Raw genomic sequence first — 7,000 nt, forward strand, 5'->3', positions numbered from 1 at the left:
ATAGACGATTAACTAGGGAGGTTGCTTGGAAGAGAACAACAAAGAGTGAGACTGAATGCTTTGCTTGACATTTGTAACTCTTGTATCAAGTTTAAGGAAGAGGACTTTATAAGTTACTCTTTCTCGGAGATGAATGTTTTTCCAAATTATCACAGCTAATGAATCAAATTCTTACCTCCCCCTAAAGTTTCTGTCACCCTCCAAGCAGAACCATTATTCATTGAAACAGTTGGTGAATGACTTTATGGATAGGCCATCTTAATGCCTACACCATTTCTTAAATGAATGTAACCTGTTCTCTGTGGGCTGAGAATAAAGCCACAAGCTCAAGTCAAATAGCTTTGACCATAGCAGGAAGTCTGTATCCAAAAATCGAGCCTACAATTCATTTCTTGGTGCAGCAGAACTATCAACTCTCAGCTTAGCTACGATGGAGGTAAAATCATTTGGTGATGTGAGGGTCATTGAAGTACAGTCTTATTACAATAAAATCCAATGTCTAAAAATTGTTCTTATTTTAGGCTTGTACCACAGTAAGAGCCAAGATTTTAAACTCTACTAAATACAAAACAAACAAAAAGACTTTATATGTTTATGTTCATTTAAGAAAATACTAGTAGTGATGTATTATTTTCAAATATACAGTTAATATGTTTGGAGTTATTTTAAAAATTTATATTGAGAAAAATGTATTTTCACTATTGCTGTAGACGAGCATCTACATAAGACTGTTAAATGGATTGTTGTTTTATATCAAGCAACTTTTATAATACTTATTTTTATTGTTATAATATTTTATAAATTTTAAGGAATATGACAAAAAAGATATTGTAGCTATTGAAGGGGGGTCTCTGGGAGGAGTGGGGATACAAAAGGGAAACAAGAATGTGATTTAATTTTATTTACTTTAAATATGCTTTTAAATGTTAACAAATTCAGATAAATTGAAATCATGTAACTTTTCTCATCATAATGCAATAAAAGTTTTTTTTTTAAAAAAAAAAGATCTACCAAGATAATCTCTCAATTCTGAATGTCGATGCTCCAAATGCAAGGGTGTCTACATTTATAAAAGAAACTTTACGAAAGCTCAAAGCACACATAGCTCCCCACACAATAATAGTGGGAGACTTCAACACCCCACTCTCTCCAATGGACAGATCATGGAAACAGAAACTAAACGAAGACACAGTGAGACTAACAGAAGTTATAAAACAGATGGATTTAACAGATATCTATAGAACTTTTTATCCTTAAACAAAAGGACATACCTTGTTCTCAGCACCTCAGGGTACCTTCTCCAAAACTGACCATATAATTGGTCACAAATCAGGCCTCAACAGATACAAGAAGATTGAAATAATTCATTGCATCCTATCAGATCACCATGGACTAAGGCTGCTCCTCAACAACATAAACAATAGAAAGCCCACATACACGTAGAAGCTTAACACTCTACTCAATGATAACTTGGTCAAGGAAGAAATAAAGAAAGAAATTAAAGATTTTCTAGAGTTTAATGAAAAAGAAGCCACAACATACCCAAACTTATGGGACACAATGAAAGCAGTCCTAAGAGGAAAACTCATAGCTTTAAGTGCCTCCAAATAGAAACTGGAGAGAGCATACACCAGCAATTTGACAACACATCTGAAAGCTCTAGAACAAAAAGAAAGAAATTCGCCCAAGAGGAGTCGAGGGCATGAAATAATCAAACTCAGGGCTGAAATCAACCAAATGGAAACAAAAATTAGTATACAAAGAATCAACCAAACCAAGAGCTGGTTCTTTGAGAAAATCAACAAAATAGATAAACCCTTAGCCAGACTAATTAGAGGGAACAGAGACAGTATCCTAATTAAAAGATCAGAAATGAAAAGGGAGACATAACAACAGACACTGAGGAAATGCAAAAAATCATGAGATCCTACTACAAAAACCTATACTCAACAAAACTGGAAAACCTGAATGAAAGGACAATTTTCTAGACAGATACCAGCTACCAAAGTTAAATCAAGGTCAGACAAATCATCTAAACAGTCCCACATCCCATTAGGAAATAGAAGTAGTTATTAAAATCTCCCAGAAAAAAAGCCCAGGACCAGATGGGTTTAGTGCAGAGTTTTATCAGACCTTCAGAAAAGACCTAATGCCAATACTCCTCAAACTATTCCACAAAATAGAAACAGAAGGTATTCTACCCAATTCATTCTATGAAGCTACAATTACTCTGATACCTAAACCACACAGAGATAGAAAACTTCAGACCAATTTCCCTTATCAATACTGATGCAGAAATACTTAATAAAATTCTTGCAAACCGAATCCAAGAATACATCAAAATGATCATCCATCATGATCAAGTAGGCTTCATCGCAGGGATGTAGGGATGGTTCAATATACAGAAATCCATCAACGTAATCTACTACATAAAAAAACTCAAAGAAAAAAATCATATGTTCATCTCATTGGATGCTGAGAAAGACCCAGAAATGAATCCACACACCTATGGTCACTTGATCACAAAATACAGTATCCCTTCATGATAAAAGTCTTGGAAAGATCAGAAATTCAAGGCCCATACTTAAACATAGTAAAAGCAATAAACAGCAACCCAATAGACAACATCAAACTAAATGGAGAGAAACTTGAAGCAATCCCACTAAAATCAGGGACTAGACAAGGCTGCCCACTCTCTCCCTACCTATTCAATATTGTACTTGAAGGCCTAGCCAGAGCAATTAGACAAGAAAAGGAGATCAAAGGTATACAAATTGGAATGGAAGAAGTCAAATTATCACTATTTGCAGATGATATGACAGTATACTTAAGTGACCCTCCCAAATTCCACCAGAGAACTTCTAAACCTGATAAACAATTTCAGGAAAGTACCTAATTATAAAATTAACTCAAGCAATTCAATGGCCTTCCTCTAAACAAAGGATAAGCAGGCAGAGAAAGACATTAGGGAAACAACACCCTTCACAATAGTCACAAATAATATAATATACCTTGGTGTGACTCTAACTAAGCAAGTAAAAGATCTGTTTGACAAAAACTTCAAGTCTCTGAAGAAGGAAATTGAAGAAGATCTCAGAAGACAGAAATATCTCCCATACTCGTGGATTGGCACGATTAATATAGTAAAAATGGCCATCTTGCCAAAAGCACTCTACAGATTCAATGCAATCCCTATCAAAATTCCAACTCAATTCTTCACAGACTTGGAAAGAGCAATTTGCAAATTCATCTGGAACAACAAAAAACCCAGGATAGCCAAAACTATTCTCAACAATAAAGGAACCTCTGGTGGAACTGCATTGTATTGGTACAGTGACAGGCAGGTAGATCAATGGAATAGAATTGAAGACCCAGAAATGAATCCACACACCTATGGTCACTTGATCTTTGACAAAGGAGCTATAACCATCCAGTGAAAAAAAGACAGCATTTTAAAATGGTACTGGCTCAACTGGGGGTTAGCATGTAGAAGAATGCAAATCGATCCATTCCTATCTCCTTGTACAAAGCTCAGGTCCAAGTGGATCAAGGACCTCCACATAAAACTAGATACACTGAAACTAATAGAAAAGAAAGTGAAGAAGAGCCTGGAGCTCATAGGAACAGGGAAGAATTTTCTGAAGAGAACACCAATAGCTCATGCTCTAAGATCAAGAATTGACAAATGGGACCTCATAAAATTATAAAGCTTCTCTAAGGCAAAACACACTGTTAATAGAGGGCTAATATCCAATATATACAAAACACTTAAGAAGTTAGACTCCAGAGAATCAATAACCCTATTAAAAAATGGGGTACAGAGCTAAACAAAGAATTCTCAACTGAGCAATACCGAATGGCTGAGAAGCACCTAAAGAAATGTTCAACATCCTTAGTCATCAGGGAAACGCAAATCAAAACAACCCTGAGATTCCACCTCACACCAGTCAGAATGGCTAAGATCAAAAACTCAGGTGATAGCAGATGCTGGAGAGGTTGCGGGGAAAGAGGAACACTCCTTCATTGCTGGTGGGATTGCAAGCTGGTACAACCACTCTGGAAATCAGTTTGACGGTTCCTTAGGAAATTGGACATAGTACTTTCAGAGGACCCAGCTATACCACTCCTCAGCATATTCCCAGAAGAAGCTCTAACATGTAATAAGGACACATGCTCCACCATGTTCATAGCACCCTTATTTATAATAGCCAGAAACTGGGAACAATCCAGATGTCCCTCAACAGAGGAATGGATACAGAAAATGTGGTACATCTACACAATGGAGTACAACTCAGCTATTAAAAACAATGAATTTATGAAATTCTTAGGGAAATGGATGGATCTGGAGAATATCATCCTGAATGAGGTAACCCAATCACAGAAGAACACACATGTCATGCACTCTCTGATAAGTGGATATTAGCCCAGAAGATTGTAATACTCAACGTACAATCCACAAACCACAAGAAGCTCAAGATGAAGGAAGACCAAAGTATGGATACTTCATTCCTTCTTAGTAAAGGGTACAAAATACCCATCTAAGGAGTTGAGAGACAAACTATGGAGCAGAGACTAAAAGAAGGACAATCCAGAGACTGTTCCACCTGGGAATCCTTTCCATATTCTATCATCAACCCCAGACACTATTGTGGATGTCATCAAGTGCTGGCTGACAGGAGCCTGAAATTGCCATCTCCTGAGTGGCTTTGACAGTGCCCTACTAATATAGAAGTAGAGGCTCACATCCATCCATTGGACTGAGTACAGGGTCCCCAATGAAGGAGCTAGAGAAAGGACCCAAAGAGATGAAGGGTTTGCAGCCCCTTAGGACAAATGATGATATGAATTAACTAGTACATTCAGAGCTCCCAGGGAGTAAACCATCAGCCAAAGAGCACACATGGTGGGACTCATGGCTCCAGAAGCATATGTATAGCAGAGGATGGCCTAGTCAGTCATCAATGGTAGGATAGTCCCTTAGTCTTGTGAAGTTTTATGCCCCAGTGTTGGGGAATGCCAGGGAGAGGAAGTGGGAGAGAGTAGGTTGGTGAGCAGGGGGAGGGGGAAAGAAATAGGGTTACTTTTTGTTTTTGTTTTTGATATTTTTTCGGAGTAACCAGGAGAGGAGATATCATTTGAAATGCAAATAAAGAAAATATGTAATATATATATATATATATATATATATACATACTCATATAATATCTATACCTATATCTCTATCTCTATCTATCTATCTATCTATCTATATATATATATATATATATATATATATATATATATATGAGAAAATACCCACAAGTCTTTTGATGATGCACACTGTTGTGGTCTCCTTTGCTCTTGCTGTGATAAAATATCCTGACCAAAGCAACTTAAGGAACAGTTTATTCTGTTTTGTGTTTAAAGGACACAGCTCATTATTGTTGAATGTCAGAAGATTGAGACAGCTGATCACCACACATTACATTCATAGTAGAGGCAGCAAGTGATGGATGTATGCCCCTGTTCAGCTACCATTTCCTACTTATATGGAGACAAACATGGAGCAATGCTTTCCGGTTTGTTACCAATGCAGAAAAGTAAAAATAATTGGGAGCACTGAAAGCATAGCAAGGCTTCTGTGTTTTAAGTTCCACTTTAACATTAGATCCTGGCTATTTTTTTTTTAGTCAGTTTTCATGTGAAGAGTGGCCGAGGCTCCTATGTGGGTGCAAGTGGCCTGGCTGTTGTTATCAGAGAAGGAGACAAGGCATGGGGACCCATGGTCCCAGATTCCACTTCTCTCTGGATGTCAGCCACACTCTCAACTGTGCCTAGTGTCACATAACCTGTACTATACACTTAGAAGAGAATAATCCTTTAGATTTCTTCCAGAGCATCAGGGAATCCCCCCACATATCATTTAGAAGAGGAGGTCAAAGGTCTGTGTCTCCAACTTTGTCAAGAGTTTTTGCCTTAGTCTCCTTATATGATATGCTGCTGTTGGCTCTCAGCCTTCTGGAGAGTGGCCACTCTGTGTCTCCACGGGCAGAACATGCATACTTCTTATCACTTCTGTTAATTAGTTTTGATAAAATACCTGACAAAAGTAACATATCAAGGGAACAGTCTATTTTGGCTCAGGAAGGATATGGTGGTATGAGCATGTGTCACATGATCATATTTCATCCACAGTCAGGAAGGAGAAAGACAGGTGAATGCTGGAGCTCAACTCACTTTGGCCTTTTTATTCAGTTCAGGACCCCAGCTTGGGAATGATACTACCTTCATTCAGGAAACCTTTCCAGAAATACCCTTCTAGATACTGGCAATACATGTTGTCATGGTGATTATCTATTCTGTCAGGATGAAGATGAGTATTAACCCTCACAGTTTGCTTTACTGTGTTTTGGGATTCAGCCCTGAGTTCTAGGCCAGTCATCAAGGTTCTAATACAAATTTGACAAATCTGTAATTGTTGCTGCCTCTTCCCCTGCTTTTCTTTCTTTTGGAGGAGCAATGCATCGTACTATGAGTTTGGCAGTGTTTTTAGAGGCTCAGGGCAGCCATCTTCTATTCTGCAATTTGACCCTTCTGATTTTTCTTATCCTGAAAACATCTACTTACCATTCATATTCAAATTCAAAAGGCATCGTATTACAGCTCTTTACATTACCAAGAAGTATAATGATACTCATAACTTTTTGTACATTTCCACTGGAATGGTCTTCCCATTGAATTGTAGTTATTTGTGACATATTAATTATTTTTGTTCGAGCTTTGCAGAAAATAGCGTTTTGTAACTCACTGTGGTATGCTCTAAGCACTTGTGCTAGTTTCTTACCTAGAAAGAATTATACTCTATGAAAGCAAATAGTACTTCTTCCATTCTCAATAAACTCCATTTAAGCACTCCTACCATGATTTTAGATCATACACTGTTTATTCAAAGATGGAAAACTGAAGTGAATTTTATTATAGGAAACTTGGTCCTTTGTCTCTCTCTCTCTCTCTCTCTCTC

The sequence above is a fragment of the Mastomys coucha genome, unplaced genomic scaffold, assembly GCF_008632895.1.
Source record: "Mastomys coucha isolate ucsf_1 unplaced genomic scaffold, UCSF_Mcou_1 pScaffold22, whole genome shotgun sequence".
Lineage (NCBI taxonomy): Eukaryota > Metazoa > Chordata > Mammalia > Rodentia > Muridae > Mastomys > Mastomys coucha.